A 17,540-nucleotide genomic window follows, 5' to 3' on the forward strand; every position below is an offset into this window, starting at 1 on the left:
GGAATCAATGTGTTAGTGTTCAATACTGCTTTGTACCATGGATCCAGAATTGTGGCAGAAATTTAATGGTAGGATGATGCAATGACTCTCGGCACCCTTGTATTTTCAGATAAGCGATGGCTTAAGCTCTCCACCAACTCAAATGCTTTTTTTTCCCTCCATAGCTGCGTACATTGCAGATGCCCGCTTCAGCTGTTCCTGTAGCATGTGCAACAATGGGATAGCTTGGCCCATAGTACAGTCCTCCTTGCAAGACTTCACATGTGAAGAGCTTGAAAGGAAGCATCATTTCTGTCAAGCATTTAACTAGGCCCCATTGGTCATTCTCAACGGTCATGCCTTTCACAGTAGCATCCCCTCCTGGATAATAAGTTGAGTTCCTCTTGGATGAGTGTTTTAACTGGCACTCTATGCTCATGTTGAATGATCCTCAGATGCTTCCGGGCTTTAAAAGAATGGCTGAAATGTTTGCAGATTCTTCTGCAGGTGGTCAGTAAATTGATGACTCGGTCTTCTTTTTTCAGAAAGTCTTGAACAATAATATTAATGCAGTGTGTCAAACACAGGACCCTGAAATAGTCACCATCATACATTGCCCTAACTATATTACTGCCATTGTCTGTGGCACCAAAACCAATGTTAAGCCCCCTTTGGTGCAGCCATTCAAAGTCCTTGCTGTTAAACCCTTCCAAAATGTTTGCAGCAGTAAGTAAGTAAGTAAACTGAATTTCTAAAGCGCCTGGTACACTAACAGTGTGTCCCCGCGCTAGTATGTGAACTCGCGTCCAGTCCTCAGCGGCACCGCACCATCTGCTTTGACTCTAAAGGCATTCTTTTGGGAAGAGGTAAGTTTTTAACTATTTGCGAAACGCTGTTTTCGAGGTTTCCAAGCACAGCTTACTGGGCAATCCATTCCACAGTCGGGCAGTCAGAAACCTGAATGACCTCCCTCCCATTCTGGCTCTTTTGACCTTGGGTACCTGTACAAGACCCGCCCCACTTCATCTTAATAGCCGCTTCGGGATGTGTGGCACTAGCAGATTTCGAAGAAAGCGGGGACCTTTCCCCGGAATGATGCGATGGCTCACACATAAGCTCTTGAACTCTACCCGTTTCGTGATAGGCAGCCAGTGTAGCGCATCTAAAGCCCTACGAGAAGATGTTCTCCTAGGCAGCCCCAGGACCAGCCGTGCCGCCGCATTTTGAATCTGCTGCAGCCTTTGCAAACATCTCACGTTCGCCCCCAGATAGCGGGCTTTGCCATAATCTAATCTGGAGGTAACCAGAGCATGGACCAATGACTTCCTAGCTGTTAAAGGAAGTCGCTCCAGAATCTTTCTTAGGCCCCGCAGGATACCAAAACATGCGCCCGCCACGCGGCTGGTATGGTAGTCAAACGAGATCTTGGAATCAATCCAGACCCCAAGTTTCCTCACCTGATCACTAGGTACCGGGAGAGGCCCCAGAGTCTGAGGCCACCATGCCGACGTCCAGATAGAGGGGGTTTTCCCCACAATCAGTACCTCGGGTTTATCACCATTAAGTCTGAGGCAGTTATCAACCATCCAGACCGCCAGTTCTTGAAGGCACGATGCGAAGTTGCTAGCGGCACTCTCAGCTGGCTATGTCAAAGCCACAACCAGATGAGTGTCGTCAGTGTATGTGACCATCTCCGCACCATATTTTCCGGTGACCGTGGCCAACTGTGCCACGTACAGATTGGAAAGAGTAGGGCTGAGGCTCGACCCCTGGGGGACCCCCTGCTTCAGCGCAATGGCATCTGAGCGAAAGGGCCCCTGAGCCACTTGGAAGCTGCATTTTTGAAGAAAAGACTCTAACCATTTCCACGCCAAGCCAGTATGAGATTTCTCCATGGTGAACATGGCTACAGTTGCAGTTTCCAAGTGACATTAACAATCATAGCAGTGTCAACACCTGCAGATATCTTTTCTCTAACACCCACAAAAGAGATCCAGTGTGCAGTGATGCACATGTAATCAGTGGCTTGGCAACTGGTCCACATGTCTGTTGTCAGGTGGACAGTGTGAACAGCACTCTGCTGCAAAGTTTGTCCAAGCAATTCCAGTACATCGTGATGTAGTGCTGGAACAGCAACTCAGACAAAATAGGACCGGCTGGGAACCTTCCATTTTGGGCAGATGGCTGTCAAAAATTCAAGAAAAGCCAACCCTTCCACAAAGGAAAAAGGGAGGAGGTCCAGCGCTAACATTTTAGCCAGCTTCGCATTGTACAAACATGCCGTTGGGTGGTTGGGTTCGTACTGCCTTCCGACCTAAACGTGCAGAGAATGGTAGGCTGGATTTTTTTCTTTTTTGGTGCCACTGATGCAGGTGACTTCTTGCTGCCAGATGTTGTTAGGCTCAACGTCGCACGTTTTTTCGTTGCGGTACTCTCTTGCCTTAGTAGTGTCTCAGCCTGACTCTTACTCTGTGCCACTGAGAGATTGATGAGGCTGATGAGGATGTGGGCGGTACCACTGCAGTGCTGGGGACAGGGCTACTTTGTGTTCCAGAGAAAATATCTCCCTGTGATTCACCTTCCACCACAATCATATCTTCTACTTCTTCATCACCACCAACAGCAATGGGTACAGTTTTTTTGCCTTTAAGGTGTTCCTCCCACTGGATCAAGTGGTGTTTTTTTCAGATGGGTTGTTTGGCTTCTGGTACCATATTTTGTACCAAGCTTACCCCGACTAACACCTTGTCCACAAATGGAACATATAGCAACGTTCTCCTCCTTACTGCTAACCGAAAAGAAGTCCCAAACTGGGGAGGTGAACTTTCGGGTGCTGCTGGAGGTGCCATTTGTAATGCCGGATGGACTGGAGTGTGGGCATGGTAGAGTTTGACTCTCTGCAGACGCAGTTCCTGCTTCTACTGAGGTGGTTGTGCTGGATGTAGGTCGCTGCAGGGCCTTTGGAAATATGGAAGCTGCAGGGGGTGTTGGTCTTATCTGTGTTGGTGCAATCCGTGCAACATCCCTCACAGCAATTTGGGTTGGGGTAATGTCGGTCTCAACTGGAGCAGGACTAATGTCCATGATGATGACTTGCTCGTCATTATCCTCTTCTATATCTACCTCCATAACTCTAAGGCTTTCTGGAACCTTCCTTTTCCCTAGCTTTCTCTCGTGGCATGTCTAATTCTCAGACTGAGGTGGTGGCATCCAATTGGCATCTATCATCAGAAGGGGGGCTTGCAGAAGAACTCAATGGACTAACCTTCCTTTTCCTTGCTGGGGATCTGGAAGACAATGGATCTTGTGAAAGAGTGACTTGCTTTTCTTCCTCTGCGGGAAGCTATATCGCCTGAGCTGCCCCTACTTAGGGAGAACAACTACTATTGCGGGCGGTGATTGCGGCGCGACTGTTGTCCATGAGTTTGCTGCGTTGATTGGGTACTACTTTTCGATAATAATAAGTCAATTTTAACATGCTCGTCCGCAGTGTCGTGATTACACTGGCTGCCTCTGCGACAGACATGGGCTTAGGCCTTGATTTAAGGGATGGGTCCACTGATGCGGGGGTGCTGCTCCCTGCTTGGTTCCCGGACACTGCTTCTGCAGGTGCAGGTTTTTGTTTCCCCAAAAACATGTAGAGTGGCACACCAGTCTTGGTAAGTGGCAGTTCCTTCTTCTCACTGGCAACTTTCTTGGTACTGGAGGACCTGGTACCTTTCTTTGGGGCCATCTTCTTCAGATGTCAGCAGCACGCAGTGGCACAAGTTGAAGAGATGTCTGTCTGTGGTCACACGTGACGTCGTGTGCAGCAGGACCTCTGTCTGGCAGTACAAAAAGTGATGATGACAACTCCTCCTCAGTCTGTTGTGCACCTAAAAGCAAAGAAGCCAGAAGAACATCAGTGAAATGTGGCATTTGTTATTGTGGTTCAATTCCTACTAGTACAAACAAACAAATATAATAATATATAACTTAGTGTGTGGTCATACTTGTTAGTGTTAGTTATTACATTTTATTAACTCAGTTTGTGAGACTTTGACAACAAGGGCGTTCATGGCGTACGGTGTACAGTTAGGAAGGATAGAAAAGAAGAAGAACAACAAAAAAATACAAATGTAATGGAACCTGTTTGGCATTGTGCATCACGTGGAATGCAGCTTTCATAGAGCTGCAGTTGGCAATGGGGATGGAAGCAGTAAGCCAAGAGGAACACGGAAAAGACATGCAGGCCTATGGCAAAAGCAGCACACTAAGTAGTACTACCACCACAAAATGGCCACCAGCCACATGGTCACTCACAGTCACAACAAGAAGGAAGCCTGTAAAACAATGAACTTAAGCAGGCCCCATATAGCCAGCCAAAGGAGACATGCTAAACAACACACATTTAATGCAACAATGCAAAAACGAAAAACCACAGGGCTAAAAAAGGTTTGCAAGTTACACAACAACCACACCACACACAACCAGCAAAGGCATTTAATTAACACATATGAAAACAATGAAATACCCCCCAAAAACATTTTGCAATGGAATCCAATGCCATACATGCCCTAGAAATGCAACAGACACCACCGAAACATGTGCTTCATGCACCCATGAGTGATCTGGGACTATTGGTTATAAACCCCATAGGCAGACTAGGCCACTAACAGCCTGATTCATCAATCCGAAATCGGCTCGCAAAGGGCCAGATTCTGAGAATCTGGCCCTTCGGGCGCTATTTTAGCATTTGGGATTCATTATCCCAAATGCAAAAATCGGTAATAGCGATTTCGCTATTTTGCGAGGAATTACATTTAAGGAATCTCTATTTGAGATTCTTAAATGCAATTCATCATCCATTTAAAAATTGCGAATTCGAAATTTCGGCCCGCTATTTACCGCGAGGTCAAACCTCGTGGTAAATAGCAAAAACTTAGAAAAATGCTTTTAAAAGCATTTTTCTAAGTTGCATGTTGCACACACACATGTCCTTTGGAAATGTGTGAGCGCAACACCTGTTTCAATTTGCATGTAAGGGGTGCTACAGGGTGTCCTTTGGACACCCCTGGCACCCTTTAAATCGCTATCTTATTTGCGATTAGCAAATTGCTAATCGCAAATAAGGAATACTCCCCATGCCCATAGGAATGAATGGGGAGTTATTCCTTATTTGCGATTAGCAATTTGCTAATCGCAAATAAGGAATGTGTAGGAATCGCATTTCTTTATGCAATTTCTACATGAATCCCGTTTTGCAAGTCCTTAATAGCGATTCGTTATGAATCGCTATTAGGGGCTCGCAAAACGGGAGAATGATGAATCAGGCTGATAGTGAATCAATTCAAATCAATAATATTGCAAGTGTATTAGAAAATGTAGTGAACTGTGGTGCATTTTTTGCTGGGTAAAAGAAGAAAAGAATTACATGCAAATCAACAACAAGGCATGGGCACAACAAAGAAGGCTTGCAGGCCTAATGCAGAAGCACACTGGCTGCCTTCACAACATGGCCGACAGCCACATGCCCAGGCCACCACAACAAGAAAGGGAAGACAGGCAATGCAGGCCTATGGCAAAAGCACACTGAATGCCTGCACAAAATGGCCACCAGCCACATGGCCAGGCCACATTAACAAGAAAGGGGAGACGGACAATGCAGGCCTTTGGCAAAAGCACACTGACTGCCTTCACAAAATGGCCACCAGCCACATGGCCAGGCCACAACAACAACAAGAAGTAAGCCAAGAGGAACAAAGGAAAGAAATGCAGGCCAATGGCAAAAGCAACACACTAAATACCACCACAAAATGGCCACCAGCCATATGGTCACTCACAACAAGCAGGAGTGATGGAAAACAATGAATTCAAGCAGGCCCCATATGGCCAGACAAAGGAGACATGCTAAACAACACAGCTTTAATGCAACAATGCAAAAACAAAAAAACACAGGGCTAAAAAAGGTTTGCAAGTTACATAACAACCACACCACACACATCCAACAAAGGCCTTTATTGGTCACACACAAAAAAGTGAAATACCCCCCCAAAAACATTTTGCTATTCAAGCCAATGCCATCCAGGCCCTAAATGATGTTTAAATTCAACAGACACCACAGAAACAGTTTGTTGATGCACCCATGAGTAGCTATGGGCCTACTGGCTGATAGGCCTATAGTATTGGAAGACTACTGCGCTAGTGAATTAAATACATATTGCAAATTAATTAATTTCAAAATTTAGAGAAAATACAGCGAACTGTGCAACATGTTTCCTTTATAAAAGATGAAAAATGACTTACAAAGAAACAGCAAGGCTTTTATTGAACTACAGGCCACCCACCACAATAAATTTTTTTTAAACATTGAAAAGTACCAAATAAATGTAGGTGCAATGCCCCAATCAAATAAACAACACCAATTGTCCAACTTACTTGTGAAATCTCAGATTCAAAAGTCCCCAAATCCAATGATATATGATGCAGCTGCCACAAAGAGTGATCGTTCCAGCTCCAAATCCAAATGAAAAGTGAACAGGAGATAGACAAAGCACTCGGAGGAGCCAGCTGGACAGGAACAGGAAGTTGGAGACTCTGGGGCACTTTCTTCCTCTTAAAAAAATAAAATAAAAAAAGGAAAAGTAATCCTTGCCCAAAAAGTACAGCCAAATGTCAATCTGAGGAGTTTTTTTTTACTGGAAGTCCGATGGCGCAGCCAAATGACTTGTTCTTGATTGTACACTGTTGCGGGACCGTGCAACCGCCTACCAAACCTCTTGGCACTCATGAACGGATATGAAATCTTGTCGGCAAAAGCAGGGATCCTGGTAAGTCTCTCCCGCACGTGCGAAAATGCATTTTGAGCGCTCAAAGAAGAAAAAACCTCCGCTGTGGAGCGCAGAGTTTTTGGTAACTCCGCGTTCTACGTGGAACAGAGAGTTGCCAAGAAACCGCAAACCTCGCCAGCGGAGCGGATTTTACACCTAGGGTTAATAATTATAGGCCCCAACAAAGGATTAAAATGAAAATGCTCACCACATTTATAGAGTAAAGCTCAACTTCAGGGTGGGAGAGCCCTTCCATATAATTCGGAGAATGAGCTGCAGAAATAATGGTAATAAATACTGTTACAAACGGGGCCTTTTAGAATAGGATTGAAACTATCCGCAACAGAGAAACACTAATGGAGTGGCAACCCGCTCGTCTTGCAGCTCATGGATGCAACAAATCTCTTTCTCCCTCTTGGCCTCACTGAACAGGGAGCGGTCTTGAGGGGGAGAAGATATTGGGAAATGCTGCAGCATTTGATTGCATGGTCACGGACGTAGTGATTCTCCCAAAATGGAAGACCACTTAAGATGTGAACTAGTTTGAAAAGCACCTGGGCTGGGCCCATGGGTGCTCCCACGGGAAGGTGCAATTTGAACTTAAAAATGCATGGAAATAAAACTTAATTCAATATGGGTATGCAAATAAATTCAGAACAATTATTGTAGTGCCATCAAGTGAATGATTATATGCGTGCTGTTAATATAAGAAAGCATCTGAGCCAGAGTTGTGAGAATGTTTGCACGGGAAAGATTCAATTATACTTTTTTGAAAAAACTTGAATAAAACCTGCTGTACTGTGCTGTATCCAAATTAACTATAAAGAAATATTAAAGTGCCAACAAGTAAATAAATGTATGCGTGTTTTTTTAAAAAGAACGCCACGTAATTCTGCAATGCTCCGGGAACTACAGTAAATACAATATGATGACATCAGATGAGAAAAGGGGCACTACATTGTCCACATTATCAGTATGTGTATATTGAGTGTAATGAATATCGCAGGTCATTAATTAGTCGGGGAAAGTGAGATTCACATTTTTTGCAATGTTGGAACCACTCCAATAGGTACAATGACAATATATTAACATAAGATGGTCAACAGAAAAGAAAAGGGCCCCACTTTACCCATATAAACAGAATGCATACATAAAATGAAATGAATATCACAATTTAACATTTTGATATAAATAAAAGGTCGTGCAACATGGGCTTGTTAAGGAAATAATACAGGGCATAGTAGAGACGTTCCAGTTGGCACACTGCTTATTTCTTACCACAGAGTAAAGATACTCACATAGTTGGGTAACAAGAAACTCGAGTGCACATGCACATTTGTCAACACTCAGTCACAAAGCGAAATCCACAATACAGCCTTGGTTCAATGCGTATTGTTATCTAGTGGACTCCAAAGGTACCTGTAGTATCCTGGGTTGTTATGTTTTATGCTGTGCCAGTGGAACCCTGCCTGAGTGATGCAAGATGGAATGTTGGGAGTGGGAACTCACAGTTGGAGAAGGGCTGAGCACCTAGCTGGGTGCTCCTGGTTAGGCTTTGTACTGGTTTATATCTACTGTACTACTAAGCTGTAACCAACCTGAATAAATCCTCTTGAAATACTACTACCAGCGAGGACTTGGTTACCACATTATTTTTGGCGACGATTTTAAGAAAGAACCTACGTCTACCTCGCAATTCTTAGTGGATGTGCTGGGAACCTCAAGATATTTTCACTGCTGTCAACCAACTGTCAAGAATGCCCCACCAGTGACCTCTGCACTGGTCTCCCTCATCAAACTTCAAGTTTGCTCCCGTGCTGTGCCCTCAGCCAGGGTAAGCTAGACACTCCACAACCCTGGATTTGGCTGTGGTTTCTGTGAGGTTCCAGTCTCTATGCAACTCAAGTCTGCCTTCTGTCCCTACAGAGTCTGTTTTTACATGCAATGTCACAAAACGTCTGTTCAATCTGTTCCTACAGTGTCTCCAATCAAGGTAATTGTTCTGCCTTTTCAAAATCCTACAAAGCCACAAGAAAGCCAAGCCTCGAAAAGAAACGTATGCTGTGCTTGTTATACTCACCAGTGCGGGGTTAAAATCTACTTGTTTTGTACAAGGTCATTTTATTCAACATGTTTAAGAAGCGAGTTATGAGTTAAAAAGAAAGAAACGCTTGAAATTGGCATCGTCTGTTTTTTTAACTGTCAACTCATTATAAAACATTGAGAGAAGCGACTAATGTATGGCGAAAGGAAACTGTGTCTGCATCTTGCCTCCGTATGGTTCGTATACCAACTAAATGCTATCTGGTAGGAGAATACATTATTTTTATAGTATTTCAGTTTCTCTTCTTTCATCATGTATGGCTGGCAAGAGTTTACTGTTATGTTGCATTTTGAAGAATTCAAATGTTAGTCGTGCGCACCTCACCTTGCTGATCGTGCCGCACAGAGTTATTTCAGCCTTCCATGACGTCGTCTTCGCATCACTATGTATTAGGCTGTCGAAGGACGTTTGGGAGCAGGAGCGCGCTGTTAGCCAGCCGGCTTGCGTCTCCGTACGTGCCGCCATTGTTGACTTGTATAATGACTTTGCCGTTTCTCTTCATGACTTGTGCCCGTCATGTAAAACTTTTTGTTCTGCATCAGTCATTTTATCAGCAACATCACGGTGTGCAGTTCAATGTTAATGATTTTTCAACTCATCTAGATATTTTATTCACATCTCTGGTTTTTACGAGCTGCTTCTTGAACACTTAATTCTCCAGCGATTACAACAACAGGAAAGGCATTTTGACATGTGCAATTCACATTTGGAAGTATTATTGGAGCACAGGTGACTTTGAAAATAATTTTCATCGACAACTTTTTATCACTTAAGCCTTATTAGTCTGGTATTGATCTTGGCTCTCATGAAGTTGTATTCACTGTAATAAGAAAGCGGTCTACAGCTGAATACCTGGTTAATCTTTAATTTCGTTTAATTTATGTGAATCGTTTCATCATCATCTCCGACGGGGGTGATGAATGCCTCAAAGTATTATGCTCATATGTCAAGTGCATTTTTTTTGGGGGGGTTATGTATTTGTTGCAGGTTTCCTTCAAGTATGCACAATTCAAAAACTGTTGCTTGTCTTTCATCGCAGTGACAGGCACACTTTTGATCCTGGTTAAATAACATTCAATCTTTTTGTTATATGTCAAATGCCTCATTTATGTGCTAATTTTCGGAAAGGTTTGTTTCACATACATTCGTTTTGGGCATTTTTCATATTGTTTTCATTAAGTTCAAGAAGTGTTGTGTGGACTAGTGTCCCACTCACATTGACACAACTTAGTCACCTCTCCGCGAGGTGTGGTGTGGGGTCTTCCCCTATTTCATGTGTCTCATGTTGCAAGGTTTTTCCCGCATTTATTATGCACATAGTCACTTGACCTCCCTGCAAGGGTGTTAGTCCCTGTACATTGCGATTATGGGTTCCTACCCAAACGCCGTCAAACTATGCTAAGGTTATAGTCCTTTAGTATTAACAAGGGTTTATACCCCTATATTTCATTCTTTGTTTGGAATGTGTTATGAGCACGCATCCATATATGCACATAATTTATTTGTCTCTTGACCTCTCCGTGAGGTGTGTTTTCCCTCTCCGTGAGGTGTATTTGGGGTTTTCCCCAATTTCATGTGCATTTCAGTTGACCTCCACTCGAGGTGTGTTGCGTGGACGTTGTCCTGTTTCTTCTAAGTACACTATCTTGATCTCTCCGGAGTGATAGATTTTTGTTTGCATATTTTTTTTTCCAGGTACTTAGGTGCTCATACAGTGCACTAGTTCCTCATCACCACTTGGGGTCTGTTTAAAGGGTGTCATCCCTTTCGTACTGTGCACAACATTTACCCATGTATACATTATTTTTACCCTAAAGGGTGTATGGTTTTAATTACTATAGTACATGGGCTGTTCTACTCTGGGCGTTCTTATTTATCATTTTTGTTCTGTTTTCTTACACTGTAGCCCAGTTGTTTTTTCAATTTTTATGTATTCTTAAATTCAGATGGGGAAGTTTGAGTTTATTCACTCCTATTCTTCTCTGTCGTCTTCATTTCTCCTGATGTGAGTTGTCTCTTTGCTTACTTACCTGGCCAGTGGGTCTGCGAAGGGCTGCCCTTGATGGTTTCTCTTTGTATTCTTTGTCCTTTTGTTTTGTTTTCTTCTTTGGAAAGGATGATGTGTGTTTATGTGTGTTTTCCACTATTTTAGTTTATTTCTTGCTGTTATTAATTTCTATTTTTTTCTCCTTTTAACATTTTATTGTTCCTACATGGGTTCTTCTTTTTGTTTCTTTTGGAATGATAGAGGATATGTACTATGATTCTTTCCGCTCCTCTTGTGTTCGTGTTCTGGTCACACCTTTACATGTGTTCTACTTTATCTTCTTTCCGCTCCTCTTGTGTTCGTGTTCTGGTCACACCTTCACGTGTGTTTTACTTTATCTTCTTTCCGCTCCACTTGCGTTCTTGTTCTTGTCACATCTTCACTTGTATTCTATTTTTCCTCAGTTTTTTCATTTTTCCTTGTTCCTCTAGTCTGCGTCCATTTCTTCTCCTTTTAACATTGTATTGTTTCCTATATGGACGTTCCTTTTTGTTTATTTTTGGAACAAGGGAGGATATGTAGTGTCCTGGGTTGTTATGTTTTATGCTGTGCCAGTGGAACCCTGCCTGAGTGATGCAAGATGAAATGTTAGGAGTGGGAACTCACAGTTGGAGAAGGGCTGAGCACCTAGCTGGGTGCTCCTGGTGGGGCTTTGTACTGGTTTATATCTACTGTAATACTAAGCTGTAAGCAACCTGAATAAATCCTCTTGAAATACTACTACCAGCGTGGACTTGGTTACCACAGTACCTTACCGGTCATACTTACTGTCATGGTGGCAGTAACAGTAAGACCAATGTTTAAAAAAAACATGAAAAATACATTTTGTCTGTAGATTCAGGCTGGACGGAAAAAGGATCAACCATTATTCAATGTGGACACTTGTCTTGCTATCTCCTCAAACTCATTTAAACCATGTAGTACTCTGTCCAAAGCGTGTATCCACTTGCGCGTACGTCGATTCAAGGTGTTGGCAAAGTAACCGCCCCTTAAATAGATAGTAACTGTTTCGATCACCAGCCATTTTAAACCTTCCTTCGGATGTTCAATGGTGGTGAAGTGCTTCACTAAAGGCGCTAGTTCCTGCACCTTGCATCGAATCCTACTGCAATGTCACAGAGACATTTGAACACATAGCTCAAATGACTGCTTTTGCAGTTAGTGTGGCCCTTCAGTGTGTAGGAGATTTAATTGTATATGAAAGTCTTGGGGGCATATGTACAAGGAGATTGCACCACCAGAATGTCAGTTTGTCCGATGTTCTGGTGGCGCAATTCCCTGCACCATATTTACAAACTGGCGTTATGCCATTTTTTGTGGCTTAACACCACTTTGTAAATATGGTACTCTTTCACGCAGATATCTGCGTGAAAAGGGCGTGCAAGGGGTGTTGCTGTGGGCGTTCCACTGCAATACCTATTGTTTTTTGAGCAGCACCAGCTGCACAAGGATGTGGAAATCTGAGCCAGCATCAAAAACTAACGGCATGCAATAGCAGGCATTAGAATGGCGCATCAATGAGAAATACCTTTATTTCTCCTCGTTTTTGCAAAATGAATCATACTTCTATGTGTGCTGCAAAATGCAGCACACATAGAAGTAACAAATCACCTTTATTGATTGTTTATGTGCAGGAATAGATACCATCCTGCACATAAACTATCATTCCTTGGAACGCAGGCACCCTTGAACTCTGACACAAGGGTGTCTGTGATGGTCCTATCAGCTATTTTCAGCGCCAGCACATGGGAAAACACAGGGGTATGCGGTATTGTTATAAATACGGTGCATCCCTGCATTTTGGAAACAGTAGAATGCAGTGAAGCAAGATTTGCCACAGTGCAGCGCTCCTCCATTTCCTGGTAAATATGCGCCTTGGTTTCAATGGGTAATACACATGCTTTACAGCCACCGCTTTTTAAAGTTATCCACAAAATGTGGGACGTTCCACTGTGTGAGGAGATTATAATTATTTGGTTCACTTAGGAGGGAGCTTACTACATGATCCTTCACACCTTTACCCTTCCTAAAGGCATACATCGGTGGCTCACTGGTATCGACTTTATCTGCAACCAAATTCCAATGTGTGTTAATGCTCTTTTTAATATCATTACTGCATGTGCAAAAGGTACTTACACAGATCATCCTCTCTTTAGAATTGTCTAATCACTGCTTGGGTTCTAGAAGGACCTCTGAAGAACAATAGCAAGCCCTCTTGTGTGTTTTCTTAAGTAGTCCTTTGGGGTATCCACATGACACTAGATGCACCAACAGATCTTCAGGGGCCAGATGTACAACCAATGTAAATTGCGTCTCACGATTGCCAGTCGCAAATTGCGAGTCGCAATTTACAATGTACTACAGAGTCAAAGACACTGATTGCAATTCCCAATGCAGTCGCAAAATGCAAGGCGCATGAATTTTAATAAGCCACTCAAAATTTGCGACCCCATTGGGAATAGCAGGCCCTCCCAGGTATGGTCGCCTGCTGGGCTTAGCAGACCACCATGTCTGGGACTGCTTTTAAATAAAGCAGTATTTTTTAAAATGCAGCCCATTTTCCTTAAAGGAAAACGGGATGTGTTTCAAAAAGGAAACATGAAGCGTTTTTGTTTAATTTTTTAAGGGCAGGTAGTGGTCCTTGGGATTTTGTGGGTCATGACTTGAATATCTCCAAAGGGTAATTCCTCTCCCTCTTTGCGGTATAGTGTAGTGTAAAGTTGGGCGTTATCACCTCTTTTGGTAAAGTCAAGGAAATGATCTTAAGTTTGTTGTATGCTAGGGTAAAATTTATATATTGAGACCGATCATTAAGTCAAGAATGGAACCTCTGTAGTTCCTCCTCGTTTCCTGCCCAGATCATGAGCACATCATTGATGTATCACTTTCACAAAGCGATGTTTTCAAAGAAAGGGTTGTTCTCATTATATTTGTGTTCACACGTTCTGCTAAACTTTGGAGCTAGAACTAATGATCCCAGGAGACATTAGGTCTGAGGAGGCTGCCTTTCAAATACCCGCAGCTGGCCCTGATTACTTTGGTGCTATATAGCTTGACGCTTCCACCCGTAGAATTGGGCATTCGTGAGCACTTTGGAGCTGGGACTTCTGATCCCAGGAGACATTAGGGCTGGAGAGGCAGTCCTTCAACTATCCACAGCTGGGCCTGAGTACTTTGGTGCTATATACCGCAATGCTTCCACCTGTGGTGAGGGATGCTTTGCCGCACTTTGGAGCTGGAACTCCTGATCCCAGGAGACATTAGGGCTGAGGAGGCAAGCCTTCAACTACCACCAGCTGGCCCTGATTACTCCGGCGCTATATAGTTTGAGGCTTGCACCTGCGGTGCGGGCCTCACCAAGGCCGTGTTCGGGCAAAACCTAGGCCAAGGATTGGCCCGTCCAGGGTCTGTAAGAGCCTGGAGGAGGCTGTGCTGGGCCACCCCTCCAACATTTGTACTTTTTTTTTAACAATGGGCACATACAAGTTTACTAAGCAACAATGGTCCCCTCTGCTCAAAAGTGCCTTGTAAGTGTAGATGATAATCTTGTTTCATACATTAGCAGTGGGGGTCTGAATGATGAAATTCTGTGCGCTGAGGAAAAACAGGGCATTACGGTGGAGAACTGGCTGGAAAACATAGCACCTAGGGCTAACATCAGAGACTTAAATGAAATAACTTTAATAGTGGTTGAGGGGAATCTGCCTCATTTGACAGAGCCCGAAGAGAGATCACCCCCCACTAAGACCCTGGCTTCCCTCCTTGTTCCCTTCCAACAGAACGGACTTCTCCACTTAAGTCCAAGAAAGATCTGAGAGCCAAGCCCATAACCGCAAAAAAACATCACATCTAAGGATAATATGAGCCAGTAGCTCCTGTTAAATCCCACATTATCTTGGAACAAGGGTAGTCTCTACATTTTGATTCTGTAGTCTGCCATGTTGCGAAAGGACTGGAGCCTCTGTTTAACAATGTATTGGATAATATTGTGAAATTGATAAAATTATGGAGGATGACTTTCTCACTAGATTGAAATCGTTAGAAGCAACTATTTCCGACCAGTCCCATTCAGTTTTTAAGGATGGTGGTAGAACTTTGGACAGACAGGAGCAGTCAGCGTATACCTGGTCTGGACCCCGGACTACTTCTCCCCAATTAAATAACACTCCTACAGTAGGCAACATTGGTGTGATGCACGTAGGCATACACCATTCCACGGCAAGAAAGATGACATTACTAGAGATACTTGGGCCAAAAATAATGAAAGGGTCAGCCCTCAGAGGTCACAGGGCTTTTCAGGCCCTAGGACAGATCCACAGCCCAGACAAATTGCTAGGCAGAGTAGACTTAGCCCTTCCCAGGCCTGTAGCCTGTAGCAGATTGCGGTTACCTCCTGAATGCATGCCGCTTGTGGCCGTTTTGCCCAAAGTTCCACCTTTGAGATCTATTTTGGTAGAAACCAGCCAATAACTCATCTAGAAAATCATCCACTGGTGTAATACCCAAGGTGAGGTTGGGAAAGGTCTATCCACATATATAATCATGGTGAGAAGAATAAGTCGGGTAGGCCAGAGTGATTAGGTGGGAGTGTAGTGTAGTTCCTATTATCCCAATAGGCTCTGCGCATTGGAATAATACCTTCAATAGTATAGACCTAGACCAGACGTTAACTAGGTCTTCTACTGTCGATATTAGACTTAAAGTTTTGGGTTTGCCAGCTAGCTCAGAGTTCACTAGAAACTTTCTCGAATAGGCAAGGAGGAGTTGAACCTCCCTGGATAGACAAGAAGGGATTTAGTTTCTGACAACCATAGAACATGACAACTTTGCTCTCCCCTAATCAAGAGTGTATCTCTAGAGTCGTGTGAAAACAAAAGACAACTTATTTTACTCAGTCAGTACGTGCATTCTTAGTTTCACCAGATTGTAGAGAAAAGGAAGAGACGGGCGTGTTCAATAAAAGATGTTATTTATTGATCAGTCTCTTTTCTCGTACAAGAGAAATGGATCGATATTATCGCAATACTTATGGTTAAGTAAAGTGCATACAATAAAAGCAGAATTATAAAATAATACTGTAAAAACATTGATATGGTTTCTAAGCCATACGTTATTTAAAATGGACAGAATATATACGTACACATATACATTTGACTAATAGTACTCAACTGGTGCTTCTAACTACGCCTACCCCAGTGTACCTGACCTAAGCCTAATACGTGGGCGGGGATAGAAAGTAGCAGTTTAAGTTAAGTTTGTTTTGCCAAGTGACTGACTCAAGAATTCGCTGCAAGGGGTTATTCAGTTCCGTACCTTGAATCTAGGATGATTGAGGGATGGTATCTCTCATCTTTGGTCTCGATATTCCAGGCTGCCTGCAAGGGCTGCTCGGAAGCGCCGGAGCTGGATTTCTCGGCAGGAGAAAGGCAGCGTCTCGTTCTCAGCGCGTCAGGAAGGCGGGGCAGCGCCAGTGGGCTTCGCTCTCTGCTGGGCTTCGGCAAGTCTCGCTGCTCCGATCTCGTCACCACCGCGTGTGTTTGCTTAAGGCAATATCGGTAATATTTATACCTGTAAGGTGCCGAGATTGACGTAAGGATGGACATAGATACGTCAATAAGGATGTCATACGAGCTGGTCGTTAGCACATTCTTTTACTGAAGTTCTTGGTGAAATCAAAACAATGGCCGCAGGGTTTTTCCCAGGTTGTCATAGGTTTGATTTGTTTTGAGAACTCCGTATGCCTTATCAGGGGCTGGAGGAATATTGCTTTTGCCTAATTAGATGGCAAGCGTTATGACCTAATCAGATAACGCGCTCCTGTGCCGTGGTCTGGCGTAATCAGATAACGGTTTCTGCATCATGGGATGGCTGCTAGTTAACTTGTTAACCAGAATAGGGTCAGGAATAGGGGGATCGATACAGAACCTATAGGAATACATCACAGGAGAGGGGGACGGAACTGTCATTATTTTAACAACCCGGACATGGTAGGGCTGTGTCAACTCCAGAAACAGAGGCATACAAGTGCTACCCCTAGGTTTCTTTTTTCCACCTGAGGGAAGATTAGCTACTGGGAGGAGAAGAATGCCTATTGATAAGGACAGCACACAGACTCGGCAGGAGAGAAGAGAACAGGTATCTGCTATTGAAGTGTCTGGCAGATTCCTCCCTTTGAGCACAATAGATAATAATGACTGACTGATTCCTGCCCAGACAAGTACTTTCCATCATCAGAAAAGAAGTAGACATGGTAGTGCTAACTATTCTGAGTCTGCTGCAGTCCAATCAGGAAGTTGAATACGTCACTTTTAAAACCCAGCAGCCAAGCCAGGTTCCCATTTAAAGGTGATGACCTGGAATATAGCAGGGCTGGCCGGCAAAAGAGACAACAAAAGTTAGTTACGTTTATTATTAGAGCAGCACATATTGATTTTGCAAGAAACTTGGGAGAGGGATAACACATTTTTCCTGGAGGAATATGCTTTGTATTTTTCTGCTGCTCGGCCCTCGGGATCGGGTAGGGCAAAGGGGGGCTTAGCTCCCTTGATTTCCCTAAACTTTAACTGTAAGTCCATGCAGGTCCAAACAGGGTCTAGTTATC

Source organism: Lissotriton helveticus, chromosome 6 (genome assembly GCF_964261635.1).
Source record: "Lissotriton helveticus chromosome 6, aLisHel1.1, whole genome shotgun sequence".
NCBI classification, from domain to species: Eukaryota; Metazoa; Chordata; class Amphibia; order Caudata; family Salamandridae; genus Lissotriton; species Lissotriton helveticus.